Source organism: Macrotis lagotis, chromosome 5 (genome assembly GCF_037893015.1).
Source record: "Macrotis lagotis isolate mMagLag1 chromosome 5, bilby.v1.9.chrom.fasta, whole genome shotgun sequence".
Classification (NCBI taxonomy): Eukaryota; Metazoa; Chordata; class Mammalia; order Peramelemorphia; family Peramelidae; genus Macrotis; species Macrotis lagotis.
The window spans coordinates 140,980,139-141,001,338 of NC_133662.1; the positions used below are offsets into that span (position 1 = coordinate 140,980,139).

Genomic DNA, 21,200 nt, shown 5'->3' on the forward strand with positions numbered 1-21,200 from the left:
ATATTTTTAAAAAGCTACACTACCGTGAGAGTAAAACCAGGAAACTAAACTTTAGAATGGGGATCTGATCACTGTTAGTACCATCATAAGATACTATCACCCTACCCTGGCCTATTCCATTCAGAAGATGAAAATGGAAGAAATTTCTGCCAGCAAGCACTGCCTGCTATGGTCAAGCAACTTCATGACTCCAAAATCAGGGTTTCTCTGCTCCACCAGAGTCCTTTGTCACCAGTACAAATCCCATTTTACTATCAAGAGATCCAAAACAGTATTCTAAATACCAAGATAGGGTGAATGTTTTATTTGACCTGTTTTAAGTAAATTTATCAATTGAGAAAATAAAATATTCCTTATGTTGAAAATGGCAGGCACTAGTTTCCTCTACTTCTAGATCTATATCCTCAGGCACTATTATCTTTTGAAGAAGCTTTGGAGAAGAATTATTGCTAAGTCTCATAATGATAAGAAAATACCACTTCTAGAGAACTAAAAGACAAATTCACCACATAAGCAGGGAATGAATTCTAAATGACAATATTTGAGAGGTTTTTAAATTGAAAAAATTCCTTTTCTTTCCAACATTCAGAAAATAATATGCTTATTAAAAATAATAGTGTTTCTTTGTGAGATCTGGGTTTAATTATCATGTAACTCATGTCCTTCTCATCTAGCTTATGCCAGGAATCCTTAACTGCAACATTACTTTCTCAGCTTTATGTTTCTTGGTAACAACTGAAGCTATACAAACTGGTTTAGTTAAAACAATCATCCTAAATTCAAAATTTATGCCACAGTTTTCAAGACCATCTTAAGTCTTTTTTCTGGGTTTGCTCCGTCTCTATCCACCTATACCTTCACTCCTCTCCCTCCCCCTACTCAACTCTTCTCTCCAGGATCATGCAGACACCATTCAAGAGTCTGTTCTCATGTTCCTTCTGGCCAGCCCATAAGGAAATACCAGATATTTCATGAGAAGACTTGAATAAGAATACTTCCAGACAATATAGCCAACTCAGGAGGTTCAGATAAGCATCTGAATTCTGTGTGCTTATCCAAACTGCTTCTGAAGTCTGGATAACTTGAGATTTACTCATCTGTACAATCATCCTCTGGTCTCTTAAGGACACCAAAAGATATTATATAAGACTTCTAAGTGTAAAGTTTCACCATTTTCTTTTCTTATTTGTTTGTCTTTGCAATAGTAAAGTTTCATTAATTCTTGATAATTACAGTCAAGGCCAGAGAATTCAAGTTGCCTCTGTGTTCTTAAGGCTTTTACAGGAAAGTATAAGCTCGGACAGATTCTACCAAGCTGGAAATTATTTTGCCTGACAGTGGATTGTAGGACCAGCCTGCCAAAATAGAAAAAGTCTCATCACCAAAGAATTAAACACAAGGTAATGATTTTTTTCTTTTTTCTCCTTTTCCTTTACTTTTTCTTTCTTTATTGTCATAGTAACTTGTTAAATCATTAGACATGGGTTGAATTATAGTTTTAATCAGTAGAGAAAATCCAAAAGAGGTGAAATCTTGGATCCTGAACAACAGAAGCAAGATGTGCTTCTATTTTCAATTTTCCTACTACTGCTACCCAAGTGATCTTGGTGGAGTCACTTTACATCTCTGCTTCTAATTTCCTCAAGATTGGATGGAGTTGGGGTGGCTAGGTGGCGCAGTGGATAGAGCACAGGCCCTGGAGTTAGGAGTACCTGAGTTCAAATCTGACCTCAGACACTTAATAATTACCTAGCCATGTGGCCTTGGGCAAGCCACTTAACCCCATTGCCTTGCAAAAACCTAAAAAAAATATTGGATGGGGTTACGTCTAAAGTTTATTTCAACTGCTAATCTATGATCTTAAATTTTAAAACTTTCAAACTGAAACTTGAAGGAGAAATTATCTTATACTTATTTTGTATATAAATATATGTGTGTAGATAGCTACATTATTCAACAGTTAAGATAAGGAGATTTACTTAGCCATGGCAGGAGAAGGCTTATTAACAAAATACTAATTGAAGATGTTTCAGTTTAATTGAGTTGGTTCTGCTAAGCAGTAGTCCCTTGCCTTAGTAGTCCAATGTTTTCCACTGGCTTGGAGAGGGCCTGAAGTGTCTTATCACTGTTTTCTACTATGCATAATGAGAAGTGGTGTCCCAGTCTGAAACATTAGTTCCCTCATCTAATCAGACTTCAAGGATGGTTTCAGTATCACTTAAAGAAAAATTAGTTTAATTTGTTTCCACCATTCATATAGACTACAAGATCCTTGAAGGAGGAGGCTATTTCGTTTTTGTCTCAACCCCTAGCAGATTACCTGGCATTGCTAAATTATTAATAAATGCTTGTTGATCAACTTATGTGTAAGATAGTTTATACTCTTGAAGTACTTAAAGGAGCCTGAAAACTTTGCTGTGTTATCAGTTCAAATAATTTCTTTATATTCTTATTTATATTATTAATTTGATACTCCTTACTTCTCACTCCAGATATCATAGACACGACTGAGGTTGAGACCTAGCCCCTGTTTGAATTACATATGAAAGGATGTTAAGAATATTATATAAAGCCTCAGTTGGCAAAAGAGGGAACTAAGGTTCAAAGAGAGGGGACATCTCATTGGCTCCAGTTTATATACCTGACTAAGTAGTGACTAAAGACAGAAGCCTCCTAAGCCCCATTCCCTTTTTGGCCCACATTGAATCACCTCTTTTTGTTTCATCTTCTTGGTATGTGAATTGAAAAAACCCTAAGCAATGATCTAGAGGTTGGGATGGACTTTATATGGTAAAGCCAAAATCTGACAAGGATAGGAAATGTCCCTAGAGAAAAATAAACAACTAATATCCACTCTGAATATTAAAAACACCCAACACACTCCTTAATGGAATGAGAAGATCATTCTCCCTTTGCCAGTCCTTATTGCAGTGTTCTGTAGCCAGGCCCCAAATAACATTTTTACCATAATTTCTGCATTCCATTCCTGCTGCATTGCTCTTATTAGCAGTGGTTGACTTTGAGCCTTTGAAACTGTGGTATATGAGTAGTTTAAATATTACAGATTTTTTTAAAAAAAGAAACTGAATCATATTTTCAAATATCCCCAAGGGCATTATGGGGTAGGGGATAAAGAACTGACCTTGAAGTCAGAAAGACCTGGGTTCAAGTTCTGTTTCTGATAAATATTAGCTCAGGAACCCTGAGCAAGTCCTCTAATTTCTTGGTGTTCTATACTTTAGAGTCAAAGTCTATGTCTCTCAAGGTGCTGACATATTGGTACAAGGTGATTTCTCCCTTGAGAGTAACCTTTACAAATAAAGTCATAGATTTTGTGCCTATTGCTATCTCCTTGAAATTTCTTAATGAGTCAGTGACTTAACTTTCTCAGAAACATTCTTTCACAAAGATATTCCTTGAAGATAAAGACATAATAAATGGGAAAGTACTTTCAGTTCCTAAAAATAAAAATTCATGTTAGACAGATAGTTTGGAATAAACTGAAATAAAACCAGTCAATTAATAAGCTTCTAATAAACAGACATTCAGTGCCTGCTCTAGGGATACAAGTGAAAAAGACCAAGATAGTTCCTGTCTTCAAGAAGCTTACATTCCTCAGAGGGAGATATAAAATGTTCACAGCCAAATAACTACAGGATATATAGAATATAACCACAAAGAGAGGACCCTACAAATTCAGGAAATAAGAGAGATATTTTGGAGATAGGATGGCATTTGAATAATGTCTTGAAGGGTCCTTTGGGGTTTTAAAAAGGATGGAGGACAGCAAAATTGATGAGGTAAGAGTTGGAATGCCATTTGTGAGGAAGAACAAATAGTCCAGGTTTAACTGCAGCAGAGTTCATCATTCAATCTGTCAGTGAGTCAACAAAGTCTAGCAACAAGGATTTGTCATATACCTACCACTTGTTAAGTTAATTAACATTTATAATGTGCCTATTAGGTAACAGGCTAAGTGTTGAGGATACAAAGAAAGGCAAAAATTAATGCACTTCTCTGCCTTCTTCTCTTCCTCCAAAACAACAGGAGTAATATATAATTGAAAATGTAAACTGGAATAATTAATGAAAATAGTAATATTTTTATAGTACCTACCATGTGTCAGTCACCATGCTAAGGACTTTAGGATTTTTTACCTCATTTTATTTTCACAAAAACTCTGAGAGATAGGTGCTATTATTATTCTTGTTTTACAGATTGGAAACTGAGACAGAAAGGTTAAGTGATTTGCTTAGGGTTACATAGACAGTAAATATCTGAGGCCAGATTTGAGCCCAGTTATTTTTTTTTTTTTAGTTTTTGCAAGGCAAACGGGGTTAAGTGGCTTGCCCAAGGCCACACAGCTAGGTAATTAGTAAGTGTCTGAGACTGGATTTGAACCAAGGCACTCCTGACTCCAGGGCTAGTGCTTTATCTACTATGCCACCTCGCTTTCCCGAGCCCAGTTATTCTTGACTACAGGTCAGGACTCTATCCCCTGGGCTACCTGACTGCCCATTGCCTTAGCTGAACTCAGAATGGGAAGAGTTTTAAATGCTAAATAAAAGGGTTTGCATTTTATCCTAGAGACAGTAGGGAGCCACTGAAGCTTCTTGAGCAGGGGTTATAAACATGGTTAGGAATGTGATTTTGGCAACTGCATGGGGGATTAAGTAGAGAAAGGAGATAGATACTGGATGCAGTAAACACAATTGCAATTGATCTGGCAAGAAGGGATTGAAGACAGGATTAGGATGAATGTGATCTGAATAGAAATAAGAGGACAGATACAAGAAATGTTATTGAAGTAGAATTAATAAGACTCACCAAGGATGCGGGGGTGAGAGTCAGTAAAGAGTTGAGGATGAACCTAAGTGACAGGAAGAATTGTGATTCTACCCTTGACAGAAATGAAAATGGTGGGAGGAATGGAGATATCTAATGAATTGATGGAGATGCTGAACTGACAGGAAAAAGTAAGAGAGACAGACACACACATATGCACAGATAGAGAAATACACATACTAGCATATACATACATATAATGTATGTGATATATTATATGTAATTTTTGTACACATCAGAGGTATATATGTAAGTATCAAATTTTAAGGGTAAGGAGAGGAATAGTTTCTGAATTAGTATGATAAAAATAAGACTTAGCCATGTCTGAATTCCATAAGGGAAACTGGTGAAGCAAGATTGCTTTTCTAACCTGGTGATAGAGTTGAAAGAAGTACCACAGCAGCTGGAGTGAGGAATGTTTTAATGTTCTGGCAAAAAATGAATACATTTTCTGTTCGTAAATCCTCTCTTTTTCTCCTTGTTTCCATTGCTCAATGGAGATGGGAGTTCTAAGATTCTGGAACTCCTGTGGTTAGGTGTTCCAGCAATGGATGGATTGTACCCTTGAGGGATCTCTCCAACCCCTTGCCCCCACCAGGGTTACTGAAAGGAATGTGCTAAAAGAACCCTAGGAAGCCATGATTTAGACACTCATGTAAAAGGGCTAGGAATTCCATAAATGTGGAAGCTTTTAAGACATAGCTACTTCTTGAAGATAGTTTTCCATTAATGCCATTTCATATGTGCTAGCCAGGGCTGGGAAAACAATAGCAGCAGAAATGAAGACAACAGGGCTGTAAATCATTTTAGTTATGTAATAAGATCTTTAACTTAGACATTCAAAAGCTACTGAAAGAAATTTAGATGCATCAAGGGTTGGACTGTAATTCTATTGCCTGCTTCCTTCCAGTTTACCCAGGAAGACCCTATCAAAAAGTTGTCCTTCCCCCAAATCTGTGGGAAAGGGAGGAGTAGAGGTAGGGATAATGATGGAGTTATGGTAGCTGTATTGAAATATTGTCTTGGAACATAAGCTCTTAAAATGAAGTACAAGACTATGTTCCTTTTCTTTTTTCTTTTCCTTTTTTTTCTCTCCCAGGGCAAACATATTGTGACCACTTAAAACATGCTAAAATTCTCAAACTCAGGAATCCAGCTGAGCTCAGGAGCTCAGCACATTCAATTAGGCACTTTATAACAATAACTAATAATGATAAAAGTAATGTTTACAGAATGATTTATGTATATTTTCTCTTTGGTTTTTTAATAATTTTACAAGATGACTATTATAGGTATTATTATCACTCTTTTGCATATAAGGAAAGAGACAAATAGCTGTTATAGTAAAGGGCCTCAAGATCATACCATAAGAGAATTAGTTGAAAGAATTGGGAATTGTGGAAAATAGAACACTTAAAGTCAATATAATAGCCTTATTTACAAATATCTCAAGGTAGCCTTTCACACTAACAAGGTATTAGGTTAGGTTAAGAATACGTAGTCCTAGAAAGAAGTAATGGGGTTAGGGACAGATAGGGGAAGATTTGATTTTCTGTGGGGGGGGGGATGAAAACATTAGAGTTTTATGGAAATATAATGTGCTATTGAAGAAATTTGAGTAGAATTTACCCGATCGTTTTGGGGCATGTTGTTGAGGAAATATTCTATCAGTCATTTAACAAGTTTTTATTAAGCATCTATTATGTACTAATCTCTACCTTTTACTTGCAGGAGATAGATATGCAAAAATGAAAGTCTTCCCTCAAGAAATTTCTAGTCTATTAATTGTAATATAACATGTTCTCAGAAAAATACATGGTTTGGCAGGTCAGCAATTTATTGTAAGAGATTTGCTCATATCCATACAGACTGTAAGTCATGGAGGCATGATTTATAAACAGACAAGGGATAGAAGAAATTATAAAAATGAAATAGAATATTTCATTTATATAAAATTTAAAAAGTCTTTGTGCAAACAAAATCAATGCAACCAGAATAAGATAGAAGTAATGAATTAGGTAGAAAACATTGTATCAACTATTTCTAATAAAATTTGACCATCCAAAATCATAATACAAAATATTTTATGCAGCTGTTTAAGGATTGGATCCAGGGAATCATTTATCTGACAGAGAACCATTCCATAATAAATAATACAGCAATTTAAATAAACTTTTGTCAACAGAAAAAATGCAGAGTATCAACAACTATATAAAAATGCTTAAAAACTTTTATAAGAGTAATGAAAGCTAGAACAATCCTGAGGGGCCACTTTATTTTAATTAGACTTTCAATGATTATAAAAAGAAAAAATTAATAATATAGGAACTTTGGGGAAGTATATATATATATATCCTAATGCACCATGGGTAAAATTGTTAATTGTGTCAAGTATTCCAAAAGACAACTTGAAATTATTCAGTTATTCATTACTAATTATATGTTCCCATTAAGTCAGTGATATTACTACTGGTGTTTTACCCCAACTTAGTCTGTGACAGAAAGAAAACACACAAAAATGCCCAAATATTAATTAAAACACTATTTGAAGTACTGAAAAAAATAGAAAAATTTATGTGCTTAGTCACTGAGAAGGGTTGAATACTTTATAGTATAGTGTATATGAATGATGCACATTAATATAATGGAATAGCATTCTCATGTTAGGCACAAATTATAATATCTTCAACAAAAATGTCGATTATTTTTGTAGCTATTAAGATTTTCAAAGTGCTTTCCAAATATTTCACTTTATTCTCACAATTGTGGAAATTAGATACTTTTATTTGCCGCATTTTACAGATGAGAAAATAGTCCTATTGCAATTAAATGACTTGATACAGATCACACAATTAATAAATAGCTCAAACAGATTTCAATTATAGTTCTTCCCCAATCAATTATTTACATAGATGACTAAAAATGGTAATTTCAATGGAAGAGAAGTCTAAGATCAGGAAAGACTTTTCTTAGAAAATGGCATTTGAACTTGATTAAAACTAAAATGACAGATTTTATTAATCTAGCAAAAACACAGGGGATGTATAAGGGAGACAAATACATGATACTGGGAGAACCAAATTTCTGAGCTTTAGTTTTCTTTTCTGCAAAACGGGAATTAAAAATATTTATACCACTTATGGAGTTGTTACAAGAAAGAGACTTTTTAAACCATAAAGTTTTGTAGAATTATGAGTAATGACGAACATGATATTTTTTTGACTGTGAGACCATGAATCAGCAAGCATTCATTAAGCACATCCCATGTATTAAGTATTGTGTTGGCTAGAGGAGTTACCAAAACAAAAATTGAGACAGTGTCTTCCCTTTAGGGAAAATGATTCAAAACCAGAGGTTCAAATGGATCAACCTTGTGTTCATCAGTAAATGCTAATTTGGTGATCTTTATTTCCTTTTCAAATTCAAGGAAAACAATTCATTTCATCCCTTTACTGCTTTTATTCTTTTGAGACTAATTAAGAACAGGACTAAATTCAATGTATAATATGATAAAATCCCTTTTCCAAATGCAAAAGTGATAGGTTAAATTGTCTTTTTTTCTTTTGAAATTCCAGCTGTCATTTAAAATAGACTCATTTAGACTGTACTTTAAAACTTTATAAAACTGAAATAGGAGGTGATGGATCTCTTCTTATACCATGTCTTATTTACTCAAAATTTTAAACTGATGTGAAACCCAAAAGGAAATACTACTGAAACAATGGCTTGGTTTTGACATTTTTTTTCCAGGTCTCTTTTCCTTTCCCCTCTAATATTTCCACATGAACAGTTTAAATAGGAAATCCCACCCAGTTAAGGGTTTTCCCTGGGGCAGTATTTTTTTTGAAGGGGGTGGAAAGCAGTGTAGTTGACCTTCAGGGAAAATTAGAGTGAGCTTCGAGGATTTTGAAATTTGAACCTCAAACCAGGTGGAGTTCCACTTAGTTTTGAGTATGGTTTCAAAAATTTTACCATAATGTTGACTCAGCATTCTCCAGAAATCAAAGTAGAATAATAAGGGGAGCAGGTATTCTATGTAACATCTGACCATCTGGAGCCCATTTTACAATGTTAAGAGACTACCTTCAACTTCTAACCAAACAGGAAGAACCTCGGCAAAGGAACCTCTAAAATTTGGGAAAATACTGCCTGCATTTTAATTTTCAGTTACTTCTCCAAAACACCTTTAGTTCCTCTTGACAACCTGGAATGTTTCTGTTAACATGAAATTCAGTAGGGTCCAGGTGGGCTGTTGCATATTTGAATGATCCTTAAAATGTTCTCTCCCTTCCTCTCCTTTTCCTTCACCCTCTGGAACATACTCTTGGATGTACATATCCTGAAAGATGAGAGGTTCTTCCTTAGTGCATACCTTTACCACCTTTGATATTGATACCACAGTCATCTTACCTACACCCAGATTCTTCCCTTGCCTCAGTTACCATGAAAGTATCATATCTATCTTCACTTTCCCTTTTTGACTTTGGATTTTGGGCCAGTACCAAGCTATAAATTGAGGTGAAATTTACAGCTGGGTCAATAAAACTGATGGAGGAATAGGAAAGTGGAATGTGCTTCCTATCGTTTTTCACAAAGTTTGAAAAACAGAGTTGGCAGAAGGGGAAAAAAAATAAAACAGGAAGGAGGGTTGTACATATAAATTAAACGTTTTCACCCCAACCCTTTTTAGATAGCCCAGAAGTAATAAGAACGTGTGTGTTTTGGAAAGGCTAAGCAAGCATTCCAACAGTAAATGGCTTCCTGTTCAGTGTGTTCGAAGGCTGGGTCTGTCTTTTGGGGTTGGTTAAAAATATGTGTGAAATATGTACTTTTATTTCAAGCCAAATCAAATGTTTTTAATCATTCACATCCCCTTGCAATTTCCCCCTCCCCCCTCTCCTGGAGTCTGTCCCCTGAAGACAGCAAAATGTCACCCAACTGTGTTTTCCTTCTCTAAGGAAGTTCCAGGATTAATCAGGAGTTATCTATAAACGTTGATTATTTACCTCAGAGCTACTTAGCAAGGACCTGGCCAATGTCATCTCAAGTTGGCATTTTTGCATCTTAGACTGTGGGTAGTAGAGGGGAAGAGAAGCATGCAGGAGACCAGGTATTTGGCTCAAGTACAAGGGAGAACCAAAAGATATTTGAGGGTGAGAATTGGACTACAACACTTCATTGGACTGGTGATGAACCTATAATTCTCAAATTGTTCATACATTTTTTTTCTATTTCTACCATGTTGGTGTCAAATATTATTTTGTACTGTCTGTTCCCTGTGGATTTTTTTCTTCAGTAAGGTCCAATTACGGATGTCCCAAAAGAAAATAACATACCTGGGGCGATTTTGGCTAGCAAGAAGTGCCACAGATGTTCTAAGGGAAGGATGCAGAGTCTCTCGGTGAAAGCCACACACAGTTCCTTTTTGCAGGAAATTTCATAAATGTTCCTCAGTTTTTGTTTTGATTTGTTGTTGTTGTTATTGGTTATTGTTAATATTGGTTCTAATTAGAGAGATTTTTTAGTTGTACAAATTTGACCAATCTTAAGTCTAGTTCCTACCATTTGCTATAGCTTTGGTTTCAGAGTCCATAAAACCCTGTTCTGGAAAGATCCAGTATTTTTCTTTGAAGTAGTTTCTTATTTGCCATAGTGCATTGAAATTCAGGGTTGTTTTCCAGTAGGCTATTTTGTCCACTGTTAAAATCAACTGTGATTGTCCCAGTAGGGCTCTAATAAATTAAAACTAGCTGTTTTCTGAAGTTAACCTTTGCAACTCTTTTGAAGTTATTGCTTCATGGAGGGAGATATACATCATTCCTTTCATATGCAAACCTGACTTGTGGAATTACTAATGAAAGCCTTGATGATGGTTTAGTCACAGAAACATAGTTAACCTGAAAAAAAAGAAATTTGTCAAGAATATCTTTGAATTTCCAATTTCTCAATATTCAAATCTAATATGTGGTCACAAAAATATTATGAAAATTTCATAAAAAAATAATGGTGAAACACAAAAGAAGATGCCATAGTATTGAACAGAAGTAGATAGAGTTATTTTGTCTGCTATTATATTAGACATACTCAATTTTCTCTTTTGCCGCAGTTCTGGAAATGCTGTTTCAATATCAATAGGAAGAAGTATGATGTAAAGAGTACTGGATCAGGAGGCAGAAGACTTGAGAATCTTGCCCTATTCTACAATGACTGTGCTGTGTGTCTTTGGATAAGTCCTTTCATTTCTCCAAGTTTTGGTTTCTTTATCTGTAAAATTAGGAGGAGGAGGGAATACACTCAGAAATCTCAAAACTGAGACCTATTCACAGCTAATGACTCTGCAGGTCCCAAAGTCTTGTGATATAGATATTTGTATTTTGTATTATGTAATATTACAAGTTTATCACCTCTTCTCCCTGTCTCTATTCTCTCCCCTCTTTAATCCAAACCTTCTGCTGCCAAAGTAATCTATTTCATGCATAAATCTGACCATGGTATTACCCATCAGAGGTCCCCTCTTGCTTAAAAAATAAAATATAAATTCCTTAGCCTATCATTTAAGGGTTGCTGGAATTTGGTTTTAACCAAACTTTCCATCCTAATTACATACTACTTTTCTTTGATCATAAACTTCGTATTCCAGCACAGAAAATTTGCCATTAGGCTATCCTGTTCTATCCTGTGCCTTTGCATATACTTCCTACCACTGAGAGATTCCTCCCATTCCCCTCCCTTCTGAAATCCTTCCCTTTCTTCAAGCCCCAGATCAGATGTCACCTATTCTAATAAACTCCCTGAACTCTCAAGTGGAAAATCTCTCTCCCTTTTTAAATCTCTTCAAGTAATCCATTTAAACTTCTCCTATGCCTGGGCTATTTCTTGCAATATGGTTCTCTTATGTATATATCTTACTCTATTGATTATAAGCCTTTTGAAGGTAGACATTATGTATTATTTTATCCTTGTGTTTCTAGTACCTTGTACAATGAATGCACATAATGCTTCAGTACTACAAAACATCTCACAAATATGTCATCTCTCTTCAGTTGCAGATCACAATTGTTACTACATTTTTGTAGTCAAAAAAAGATCATTATTTGATGATGAGTCTCTCAACTCAGGTTGGATAAGGGTACATCTGAATTTTTTTTGAGCAGGTGATTGCTGTGGTCAAATATGTGCCACAGAAAGATAATCAACTTTGTGAAGAGTGGATTAAACAGGAGAAATAGAAATAGAATAGGGAGATTATTTAGAAGGTTCTCACTGTAGTCTAGGTCAGTATATTTAGGTTCTGAACTATGGAGGTAGAAAATACAACTGATACTGTGAAGTTAGAATAAAACAGACTTCAGAATTCGAGGGAGGAAACAAATCAAGGATGAAAGACATCATGGTATAGTGGATAGTGTTGTACTTTAACTCAGAAAGGCCCTCAAAAAGAGCCTTATTTTATATGAAGAGCCAACATATGTTTTGAGGACAAATGAAGATTTTATGGCCTAATGAGTTTTAAATATTTATATTGCTAGCTTTAAAAAGTTCTTCTTTTCAGTTCCAAATTCTCTTCCTCCCTATACCTGGGGAAGGTAAGAAATATAATATCCATTATATTTATAAGGAACCATGCAAAAATATTTTCACATTAGTCATGTGAAAAATGCAATAAAATTTTAAAAATTAAGTAAGAATGAGTGTTTTAAAAAGTTTCTGCATCTATTGTTACAATCATATGATTTTTGTTATTTTGCTATTAATATAATTAAATATGCTAAAACTTTTTCTAATATTGAATGAACCCTTTCTTCTTGGCATAAATTCCCCCTAATTATAGTAAATATTGTTTGTGACAATGTTTTTCTAGTGTTCTATGACTCTCTAAGAGAGAGAGTAAGACTGAAGACTTCTTGCAGCTTTGCCTCACTTATCCAATTCATGTTAAGCATCACTCCTAGGATGACATTAGTTCTCTTCAAGAGCAAAGGACAAACAATAACAACAGGAGTTCTCTACATAGAGAGGACTTCCAGAGCAGACGTTATGAATTAAATTCTGTCATGCATATTTCTTACGTGTGTGTCTCACTACTATTATGGTCTAAGTTTAAGTTTACTTCTCCCATGGATGCTGTGTGTGTATGTGGAAAGGAGTTAGCCTTGTTTTTAGGATAATGTTTTGTATTAAATATCTTTACCACATTATCAGAGAGCAGAAATAGCTGACCTCAGGGGACCCAACCTGCTCATTTAAGGGGAATTTGGAAAGTGCTCTATTTTCTCCCTCCCTCCCTTTTCCTTCCTCTCCCTTCCTTCTCCATCCTCCCTCCCTCCCTCCCTCCCTCCCTCCCTTCCTCCCTCCCTCTTTTCCTCCTCCCAAACCAGCATCCTGAGCCATCACCAATCTTCTTGACTTTTGTCTTGTCTCTGAACTCCAATTATTCTGAGAGAGTGTGACTGAGGGTTTTGTACAGCTTTGTCCCATTTATATCTAATTCATTTAGAAATCAAGACATCACCCTCATGCTGTCATTGATCCATTTCAAGAATAAAGGATGGAAAAACAATATCAAATGGTCATCCAGTTAGATTGTTAGAGTTATTGACATATAATTAGGCAAAATAGCTACCAATTATTCCTATAATTTTATCTTCATTTGAACTTTTGATACCAGTAATTTGGTTTTTTCTTCTTTCTTTTACTGAAATCAACTAATGGTTTCATCTATTTTATTAGTTTTTTTTTAGCCCAGAAACCATGTCTTATTATTAGATTTTTTTTACTTTCAATTTTATTAGCCTTTCTCTTGATTTTTAGGATTTGTATTCTAGTGTTAATTGAGATGTATAATTTCTTCTTTCTCCATTTTTTTAAAAATTGTATGTCTAATGTACTAATCTGTTACTTCTTTTAATGGTGTAAACATCCTGAGGTATAAATTTCCCCCTAAGTATTGCTTTTTACTGCATCCCACAAGTTTTAGTATATTGTTAAATTGTTGTCATTCATCTTTAATGAAATTATTTATTTTTTCTGATTTTTTCTTTGATTATTCATTAGATTATTTAGTTTCTAATTAATTTTAACATATGCTTCTAAATTTTATTATATTATGATACAAAAAGTATAAATTTGATTTTTCTTCATTTTGTGGGGTTTTTTTATGCCCTAAGAAAATGGTCAGAATGTGCTATGAATAGCTGAGAAAAAGGTATACTCCTTTCTATTCTCATTCAATTTTCTCTAGCTCATATCTAATTTAAAAAAAATATTCTATCATTTCCTTTCTTATTTATATCATCATATCATATCACATCTTATAATGGTATATTATGGCATATATTTATATTATATCATTATCTAGTTCTAAGAGGGGAAAGTTGGGGTGTCCCTTTAGTATAGTTTTACTATTTTCTCTTGTAATTCATTTAACATTTCCTTTAAAAATTTGTATGCTTTGACATTTGATGCACTTGTTTGGTATTGAGATTGCTTCATTGTCTATGGCATTTTTTAGCAAAATGTAGTTTCCTGCCTTATCTCATTTAATTAGACCTAGTTTTGCTTTTATTTTTTCTGAGGTGTTAATAATTACTCATGCTGAAGGTCACAGAACTACTGTCTGAGGTCAAATTTGAACTCAAGCCTGACTCCAGGCTTAATATGCTATTCATTGAACCAATATTTTTTTTTAAATGGCCATTTCTTTCAGAGTCCCAAATACAACCAAGTGAATTTGAAATATTTTAAAGGATCTGACCATATATGGAATTATCAAATGGGCAAATTCTATTCTTTTTTTATGTACTGTACCATTTGTTCGCTTTGGACTGTTTATATCTGTCTGAGTAACCATGGAGGATAGGGGCCAAAGGTAATGCATCTGGAAATGCTGCTGTATGTTTTGGAGTTATAAAAGAACACCATGACTGACTCATGAAATTAATAATGTATCTGACCTGCCAATATTGTGTTCAGTGTCTGGGAAGCCAATATAATATATTTTTGCCCATACTGGTTGTGGCTGTGATTCACTGAGACAGTTTGAACTATACTGAGATCATATAACAGGGTAAACCCTGGTAGAGTTCTCTACCTGGCAGCAGAAAATGTAAGGTTTCCAAACTACTGTAAATTATCCATGAAATCATCCTTTGCCCTAGTTCTCCTTCCCTTATTTAGTCAGATTTTGCTTTGTTGAATATAGGTCAATCAGAGAGACTAGTGGTATAAAAAATCCCAATATAATCATATATTTCCTCTTTCCTCTACCGAGGAAAAAAGGATTGGGGGTGGGGGAAGCATTTATTATGTGCCAGACACTATACTATGAACTTGTGATGCAAATTAGACTAAAAAAAGATGATACCCAACCCTCAAAAAACTTACATTAAAATAGGGAAAGAACACATGAAGGAATTAAAAAGAAGAGATAAAAGAGGAAGAAGGAGTGAGGAGGAGTGACAAGGTAGAAATGAAGAAAATGACTTACCCTCCTCATAAAATGGGTACAGGTCAGAATTTCATAAATCATAGGAGAAACATAGGTAGAGGCATCTCTAGGATGAAAAAACGTATTGTCAAGGAGATGGAAAGCATTTAGAGAGCAACTAGATGAAAAGCACTCTAGAAACCTAAGAACATAAGAGATCTATTGATTAAAAACTTTCACATACGATCCTTCATCTCTTTTCTATGATTTGTGATCTAAATCAATAAAAAATTTATGGCATAGTGACTTTGATGAAAAATTGGAATAAACATGAATACATGGAAAATATCTATAAGGAATGTGAAATAAAAGATTTACAAAATACAAAAATTACCAAGTAATCATTGCCTTTAAAAAATCCAATTAGTGGAACAGTTAGGTAGAGCAGTGGATAGAGCACTGGCCCTGGAGTTAGAAGGATTTGAGTTCAAGTCTGACATCAGAACATTTGACACTAACTGTGTGACCTTGGGCAAGTCACTTATTCCTATTGCCCCCTATAACCACCCCCCATGTATTATTTCAATAATAATGACTATCTTTGACATCCCTGCTCTCTTGGTATTTATTTTGTACCTACTAATATATTTAGGGGGCAGGTAGGTGATACAGTATATGGAATGCTGGACTTAGAGTCAAGAAGACTCATTTTTATGAATTCAAATCTAGTCTCAAGATATTTACTCGCTGTATCACTTGACCAAGTCGTTTAACTGTTTGCCTCAGTTTCCTCATCTATAAAATTAGCTGGAGAAGGAAATGGCAAACCATTCTAGTATCTTTGCTAAGAAAACTCTAAATGGGGTCATGAAGAGTCAGACACAAGTGAAACGACTCAACAACAATAAACAATAAGCAACTTAATCATATATTTCCTTACCTTATTAGTTTATAAGTTCCTTGAGGTCAAGGATAGTTTTCCTTTGGTCTTTTTTTAATATCCATTTTATCTCCATATTTAGAATGTCTTTTATATCTTAATAAATTATTGGTGATTATTGCTTCTTATCAGCAATTCCAAGCAATAGGCATCAAATCTGGAATTGCTTCTGTGTCTTCCTCTTTGTCAAGACTTAGTTCAGGAGATGCAACCTTTTATGGAACAGTTGTCTGGGCAAGGTAGGGATAGTATTTTTTCCATCACATAAAGTATGATGGGAATTAAACCTCAATGGGCACATAAGCCCTTGCTATCCTCTATAACACTATGACATCCATGAGTGAATTATCTGGTCATACAGGCAGTTGTGTGGCAAAGTGGAGAGAGTGCTAGATTTGGGGTCAGTAAGACCTAAATTCAAATCTCACCTTAGATACTTACTACCTGTGTAGTTCTGGGCAATTCATTTAACTTCCATTTGCCTCAATTTCTTCAACTGTAAAATGGACACTAATAATAGCACCTACATCCTAGAATTGCTTTGAACATCAAATGAGGTATTCATAAAGCAATAACAAAAATTAGCAAAGTGCTTGCCTGACACATCATTGGTACAATATAGAGGTTTATTCCCTTATCTTTCCTTCTCCTTTCCCATCTGTGCTGGTCCTTACTTTAGATTAGGCTGAGCATTCTATATTGACAGCTCTGTATCCTTTGATGTCTTTTCTCAAGCACCCAACAGATCTTTCATAAATTACTGACCTCTGTGATATAGAAAGAATGCTTCTTATTTTATCATCCCACAGCCAATGAGATAAATAATCCCACTGAAGTTTTGCTAATGTCTAGAGTTTTATTTATGTAGTCAGTATACAAGCATCTGTTATATGACTAAACTGTTAATAACTCTTCCCACATGCTGCCCTCATGAAGATTACAGTCCAGGAGAGAAAAAGCAAATCATTATAATTATGCAATATTATATGTATTTTATTTAAAAATATGAAAAATACTTTTCTATGTATGCAATATTATAAATACTAATAAAATTATGTATGAAATACAATCACTGAAATCAAGAAAAATCTTGGAGGTGGCAGCATGAATAGTATTTTAGTTTCAATAATAACTGAAGTTTATATAGTGCTTTAGGTTTGCATGGTATTTTATATATAATGTTTCATTTTTCTCCTCACAGATATCCTGAAAGATATGTGGTGTTATGCCCATTTTACAGATGAGGAAGGTAAATTTAACAAGATTAAATAACTTGTCTAGATTCTAAAAACTTCTGTTAGAAACTATTTTTTCATCAGACTCCAAGTTCATTTTTCTTTCCTCTGGGATACAATGTTAAAGTAAAGGTTTTTTTTTTTTTTTAACATTTTTGTGGGTCAAGGACTCCTTTGGAAGTCTGGTAAGCTATGGACCCATTCTCAGAATAAGAATCTAAAATATATAAAAAGAATATTAATTATATTGAAAAGCAATTATCAAATTTAAAAAATTAAGTTCATAGACCTTAGGTTAAGAACTCTTACTTCAAAGGATGAATAAGACCTGAATTGGCAAAAAAAGGAAGGAAGGCATTCTAGATATGGAACTTGGATCTAGAAAGATTAATTTCACATTCTGCTTCAATGCTTATTAGGTGTCTGAAGATTTGACACAATTTCTGTCAGATTCAGGGTTCTCATAGGAAAATGGGAATTATAATATTAACTCCCTCACCAGATTGTTTTGACAGTTAATTTGTAAAATTGAAAGTGTTTTCTATACTCTAATGTATAATGTAAGCATTCACTACTCTATTATTTATTATGATTATAATTGTGGATTTAGGGAAAAAAACATAGCAAAAGCAATTTTCAGGCTGGATGGAGTATATTTTAAGCAACAATAGAAGGCTGGAAAGGTAATACAACCACTAGATTGTTAATGGACTTGAGTGCCAGACATGGGAATATGAATTTTATTTAGACAAAAATGAGCCAGTAAAGATTTCCAAGTAGAATAGCATGGTGATATTTATAAATAGGAAGATTATTCTGAAAGATATATGACAGCAGATAGGGAGGAAGATAGAGGGGAAGCCAAAAACATCTGCTAAGAGAATTTTTTGGTAGTTTAAGTAGCTGGAAACAAGAACCTGAACAAGATGGCTGCTTGATAAGACATGAATATGAAGTCACTTGGTAATTGGGTATTAGAAGTAAGAAATGGAAAACATCAAATATAATCAAATATAAATAAGAACACAGGAGAAGGGGCCAAGGGACCAAAAAACAAAAGTAAATTAAAACAAAATAAAACAAAAAAAAACACAGGAGGAAATATGATTAGTATTGTTATTAAATGAAAAGATGAAGTCAGGAGTAAGATTAAGGAAAGGGAAAATTCGACACTGGAGACATATTCATTTGGAGGTTGCAGTGAACATACCTATAAGTGCAATTCTGTTGATAATCTGTATTTTAGGGGTCTTGTGATTTCAGTGAGGGTTTAAAAAGATGGTTCTTCTCTACCCTGCTAGGATGGCAATAGGAGTTATTATTTCATGTGTCTTAAGACATCAGAAATCACAGTAAAGATGCAGTGTGGGCTTAGTTTGGTTAGAAAAGTTCTAGCTATAATGATAGAAGTTATGATGAGGGAGTAGAACTCTAAAAGTCCAGTTTTGAGATAAGTTAAAATTCTGAGAAATGGTCAGATCTAGCATGATTATCTCAATTTCTAGCCAAAGTGGAATATATAGAGAGAAGCCATTGGGGTTGAAGAGGTTGAGCGATTGAGGGATCAAGTAAGGTAGAGAGGTCACCAATAGGATTGTAGGAGTCTTTGAGGATTATAGATTAGAAAGCAAAACTGAATCAGGTACCTAAGTCACTGCGAATAGTAAGAAAGTGATCTGGAAGTCACTAGATGATAATAACAAAGACTTGGAGAGGTTATGGTAGAAAGATAGTATGGGTCTCAAAAATGGAGATAATTATGGTAGAAAAATGGATGTATAGCAGGAAGAATAGATATACACTCAATCTACTTTGCCTTGTTATTCCTAATAAAATTAAGAAGTCAGAGGGAATTTTCTCCCTTTTGTAATGTTATAAAACTTTCCACATTGGCTTTTTAAAAAAAAAAATTTTTAGGTTTTTTTGCAAGGCAAATGGGGTTAAAGTGGCTTGCCCAAGGCCACACAGCTAGGTAATTATTAAGTGTCTGAGACCAGATTGGAACCCAGGTACTCCTGACTCTAAGGCTGGTGCTTTATCCACTAAGCCACCAAGTTGCCCCCCACATTGGTTTTTAAGGAAACAAATTGCTACTGAAATTAGATAATTCTATTATTTGCAATTCATTCCTTTTCATTAGGAATTTCCATCTTTCTAAATGAAAGTAAATGGAAAGGTAAGCAACATGAAGACAATGGAGCAGGAAAGACATTGAAAGGGAGGAAGAGAACATCAATTGTGAACACTGAAGAAATTTAACGAACTTCATAATTTTGTCTTCAGCCAATCCTACATCTCTAAATATACCAGATGCCCTGTAAGCCTATGACAAATATTAATGCAAATGATTTTTGAAAGATTTTTATTTCCACATTTTTCTACCTCCCTCCCTCTCCTCTCCCCTTCCTTTGACAAGAAGTAATTTGATAAAGGTTTTATATGTATGATTATGTCAAACATAGTTGCATATGTCATGTTGTGAAAGAAGAATCAGAACAAAAGGAAAAAACCATGAGAAAGAAAAAAACAAAAGAAAATTAAAAAGTGAAAACAGTTAAGAAAAGTTTCAGAAATTTTAACAATTAATAAAATTGTCAAACAATTTTTATTTTCCCATGCTTTTAATAGAGAAAATACCTTTAATGTTTAAAATATATCAAGAGAAGAACTGGATAAAAGTTTTCTAAGGTTATCAAGGATTATGGGCCTTAGAGCTTGGAGGGATAACTCCCCTTTACTCCCACACTCATTTTACAGAACAAGAAAGGCAACCAAAAGAAATGTGACTTGCCTGATGTTAAACAGAGCATGTAAGAGGAAGAAGTCAAATCCATTTCAGCTTCCAAATCCAGTGTTTTATATCCTTTGCTTTTCAGCCATTTGATGAATGGTTTTGGTTCTGGAAGAATAAGAGGAACGGGAGATATAATGAGGAATTATAAAACAGCCAATGTCTATGGGCCTAAGAGACAGAGGAAAAGTTTCAGAGACATACAGAGTGATTTTTAAGCAGCAATCTGCTAGGTGTATCAAGAATACTTAGTGGATTACATCATTGGGAAAGAAAAGAGTAAATATTTCATCAGACAATTAATCTAACTTAGAGCCAGCAAGAGAAAAATACTAAAACATCATTGATATATGTTACTTCCTTTTCCTGGCTACAGTGATGGAAAGAGCTACATGAGTTTACGACTTTTTGTTGTTTTGCAGGGTTGTGTGTTTCCAGATTACTCTGCAGCTGTTGTAAGGTTAATTGCTGCAGCATCCTTGGTTGAAAAGAGACTAGAGTTACCCTTTGGATTTTTATAACAACAGAGGAAATCTTGGCAGGGATTACCTAGGAACAGTTACAGACATAAAACTATTTAGATTAATTCACTGAAAAGTATATTAAAAACTAACAAACTGGATAATTTATCATATATTCTTTGGGTACTTTGTTACTTTGGTGAATTCAGGAGCTCACTGGTGTGAGCTTCCAACCTTCCACTGATGGAGGTTTAAATGCATCTAAACTTTTTCATCCTGTGTGATTTTTGCTTAAGTTTTCCCAGGAGTCAGAGGACAATAGAATTAGAGATGAAATTGTCCCTGGAGGTTATCTAGTCCAACCACCTCATCTTCCAAATGAGGAAACTGAGAGATATGAAGTTTAAAAGACTTGTCGAGCAAGGATTTGCTCAAGATTTAAATTTGAGATTTTTGAACTCCAAATTCACCACATTGTTGCCTTCCATGTTATAATTTGTCC

The 21,200-nt window shown here is 34.4% G+C and overlaps 2 long non-coding RNA genes across 3 annotated transcripts in view; one reads left to right on the forward strand and one right to left on the reverse strand.

Annotated features, from left to right (window-relative positions):
• The window catches only part of LOC141487967 (uncharacterized), a 136,893-nt gene extending 130,517 nt beyond the window's left edge, over nt 1-6,376 (forward strand). Inside the window, exon 4 of the long non-coding RNA XR_012468551.1 lies at nt 1,275-6,376. This is a non-coding gene — a long non-coding RNA (uncharacterized LOC141487967). The remainder of the gene's footprint in view (nt 1-1,274) is intronic.
• Nucleotides 2,227-20,511, reverse strand: LOC141487966 (uncharacterized). Of its 2 annotated transcripts, none has more exons than XR_012468550.1 (3): nt 20,238-20,511; nt 15,332-15,398; nt 2,227-10,742 (listed from the first exon to the last, which is right to left on the reverse strand). It is a non-coding gene; the product is annotated as an uncharacterized LOC141487966 (long non-coding RNA). The 2 variants fall into 2 exon arrangements; XR_012468549.1 differs by having other exon boundaries at nt 2,227-11,109.
• Between the last annotated feature and the right edge of the window lie 689 nt (nt 20,512-21,200).